At 26.6% G+C, this 3,837-nt stretch overlaps 1 protein-coding gene across 1 annotated transcript in view; it reads right to left on the bottom strand.

The window, feature by feature from the left end:
• Positions 1-3,290, bottom strand: part of LOC123293730 (serine/threonine-protein kinase NIM1-like) — a 54,797-nt gene extending 51,507 nt beyond the window's left edge. Inside the window, exon 1 of the mRNA XM_044874633.1 lies at positions 3,170-3,290. The gene's annotated coding sequence lies outside the window, so the exon portion shown is untranslated. The remainder of the gene's footprint in view (positions 1-3,169) is intronic.
• Between the last annotated feature and the right edge of the window lie 547 nt (positions 3,291-3,837).

Raw genomic sequence — 3,837 nt, 5'->3', positions numbered from 1 at the left:
ATTGGAATTAGATATACGATATAATGTTTCCTTTAGAATATAGATAAATAAGATCGTATTTATTTTATATAAAATAGGTCAATCGAAAGATTTCCTTCAAGAATTTTATTACTTGGTATTTAATGCGAAAAAAAAAAAAGAAATAAAGAATATTTAAGTACTTGGTATTTATAACCCGTAAGGAGCTATGACGAAGAAAACGATTTATTGATTCAAAGGTAATTCATTCATTCATAAATGTAAGTTTTGCAATAAAAAAATTGCGATAGGAATGTAAGTTCAATGGAAGTTAATTTTTCTATTTTTATGTTTATTCGACGATTTATTTGCATGCATTGTGCCAGTTTTTACGTAGTACAATATTTAAAAATTTCAAAAATAATAACGGCAGTAATTTAATTTTTAAAAATTGAAAAAAGCTTGGGCAACTGGGTATAAATATCCATTCTTGCAGAATACTCCCTTTCTTTGCTTAAATTCTTTCAAACGAAATTGTTTTTAAGTTTTTATTATCGCTACGAATTTTTCTACAAAGTTTCAGCTCGATTGAATCACTCTGCTCTAATATTTTGAATATATAAGATTGCTAATACAGTGTGATCATATCAAAAGTATCCACCCTTAATAACTCTTGAACTGATGTGTTTATTGTTTTGAGTGAAAACAAGTCGATTTAGAAGTTCAAAAATGGTGCATAGAAAATTTTAGGTTTCATTCCTTCACACCACCCACCCCAAGTGGCACTTCTAACTTTTTGATACCTCATTTGAAAGGGCATAATATTAGCTCTTATCCATGATCCATGAAAAAAAGGAAATTGATCAATTGGTTCTTAAAATAGACTACTCAGAAGATTGAATTCTTCGAGAAGAGGTTTTTTGGTCATAAACCATAGAAGAAAATGTCAATCTTTTATTTTTAAAGTTAGTACAAATCGTTTTACAAGACAACAGCGTGGTTATGCGTACTTCTGTTGTGGTTACAAATGTGTCGATTTAAAACCTCGAAACCAGGCAATTTATAAGTAGTAAAATGTTAATTCTATTAAGGTGAGTGATTAATCGAGTTTTGATAATGCAGTAAAAAAGTATTTATTGAATATTTTTCCATAATCTTTAGACGAAGTGTTGCTCAGAGCCCTAGAGCCGATTTTTCTTTCATTTGAAATTTATAGACGTGACATGTAACATCTTAAATATTTATTACGGAAAATAATGAACTTCAAAAGAAAAAGATGTCTGATTACAAAAAAAGATACAAAAACAAAATATCGATAAGAAAAATAACATAAACAAAAATTATTAAAATATTTATCTCTATATATTATAAATGTGAAAGTAAAGATGTTTGTTTGTTTCTTTGTTACGCATTCACGCAAAAAGTAATGAACGGATTTGAATGAAACTTAACAATAAAATAGCTCATACATCGGAATAACACATAAGCTATAATTTATAAAGGTATATTAAAAAAAATAAATAAATAAATTTTTAATCTGAAAAAAAATAGTAAAAAATTCATGGCCATCTTTTCTGATATACTCAATGAATTATGACTATTTTATTTAAGAAAATTTAAGACTTTTCATATTATTATGGAAATTATGAAAGGAGGATATGTGAGAGCAAGGGAGGCGAAGGCTATCACGCGATGGTCTTTACCAGTCTTTACTTTAAAACCCAGCGAAGCGGGTGGTTATCAAGCTAGTCTTTTATATTTAGCTACGTTATCAATATTGTTTACAATAATTTTCCGCATAAATTTGAAACAGTAAAATCTATGAATATTAATTAACATCAAAAGAAAAATATAAATAATGAATTAAACATATATGAACAAATCAATAACAAAGATTAAGTTTTTTGATGTACTGTATTCATTCAGCAACGTTTCATTGATTTATTTGCAACTTCCTCAGGCATATAATCATTAGTTAATATATATTATTTTAAAATAAAGCTTTTGAAGATTATTATTAGATAAAAATGAATAAAACATCTATCAAATTTTAAAATTAGCCTAAACTGAAACATTTTCACACAAATTGGAAATCAATGAAATTATGGCCAACTAATAACGTCGATATCCAAAAATTAAAACGTTTTGCTGATTTACATATTACAGAACTATGCTCTAAGTTTATTTGTTTCAAATATTTTAGGGAAATGTAATAGATCTTGAAAAAGAAAGACGTTGAATCCAAATAGAACAATTTACCTGAAATCGAACTAAAAATAATTCTGGAATGTAAAAATGAAAAAAAATTGAATACAAATGTTTTAAAGTTAATTTTTGAAATAGCATTTGAACAACTAATTCAGTTAATTGTTTGTTTTCAATCAAACTTCAATCTTCATAAAGCATAATGGTTATAATTTATGTATTGAATCTTGTTTATTTTAATATTAAAAAAATTGACTGAGTTAATTGTTAAAATGCCATGTATAGACAGTGTTGAATACTCATAATTTGCGCTCTCACGGGTTAACAGTGATGTTTACGAAAAAAATGTTTCAAACAAAAGTTGTTTGTTTTTTTATAGGGAACATTTTTTACATTTAAACTTTTGTTCTACGGACCCAAGACCCAACTGACCAATGTTGTTCATTTACGAACTCGACCTCACTCTTTACGTCCTAAACACGCTACAATTTCAGCTTGATATCTCTTTTCGTTTTTGCGTAATCGTGATGACAGACGGACAGGCGACAGACAGACAGACAACCGGAAACAGACTAATTAGGTGATTTTATAAACACCTATACCAAAATTTTGTTCATAGCATCAATATTTTTAAGCGTTACAAACTTGGGACTAAACTTAGTATACCTTGGTTCATTTCATATACATGGTATAATTATATTAAATTAAGTAATTTAAAATCAAGCTTTTACTTTTATGGAATTTATGAGTGAGAAAAAATGGAATATTACAAAAAATAAATAAATATCGAATTTTTTAATTAGCATTTGTAATCAATATGAAAACTTTTCCACATTGATTTAAAAACAATCGATCAATGTTCAAAAAAATATATCATAATCATAATCTAATTTTTGTAATTAAACACAAAATTTACTGATAAACCATAATAAAAAGAAAACATAATTTGTTTATTAAAGCTAAATATTTAATAAACATAATAAAGCAATTAATATTTTATACTTACAATTAGAAAACTATTTACAAATCAATAGAATTAATTCAAAATAAAACGTAAAAAAAACTGTGTAAACAATTTCACATGTGTTTTTAGTAAATAAACAAACAAAAAATATGTTTTAAAAACTAAACTGAAAACACTTTTAGAAACTAATTAATTACAGAATCCACTGAAATAATGACCACACATTAAGTTGATCTGTTTTCTGCAAAATATGTTTTCATTTATAAAATATATACAATGAAACTATTTTAAAGGGAAAATTGTTTATTTTCCAAAACAAAAATATTAAAATGATAAAAGCGCGTGTTATGAATATGTTGTTGAATACACAAAGATTCTATGACAACTGCTGAACTACCGGCCACGATGTTAAAATATTCCGTTTGTGTTATAATATGTGATTATGTATCAACAGAGTACGCCGCACTAGGTTCAGTTTCGTCTCTCTGTTGGATATATTTATAAAATTCTCCTCCATTTACCGCGTATCGCGTCGTTCTTATTAGTCGACACCGTCATGTGTGTGATGAAGTTTGACGTTTTTTTTTTTGTGATTCGACTTCATTTAATTTTAATGCGGTTTTTTTATATGTATTTTCTACTTTATTTATTTTCTTTTGCAAAATATACAACGTGTTCTATTAACTGCAGAAACCTAACTTCCCAAAATA

This window comes from Chrysoperla carnea, chromosome 2 (genome assembly GCF_905475395.1).
Source record: "Chrysoperla carnea chromosome 2, inChrCarn1.1, whole genome shotgun sequence".
Taxonomy (NCBI): Eukaryota; Metazoa; Arthropoda; class Insecta; order Neuroptera; family Chrysopidae; genus Chrysoperla; species Chrysoperla carnea.
The sequence above is the reverse complement of the archived record's forward strand: the minus strand, read 5'-3'. Positions and strand labels throughout refer to the sequence as shown.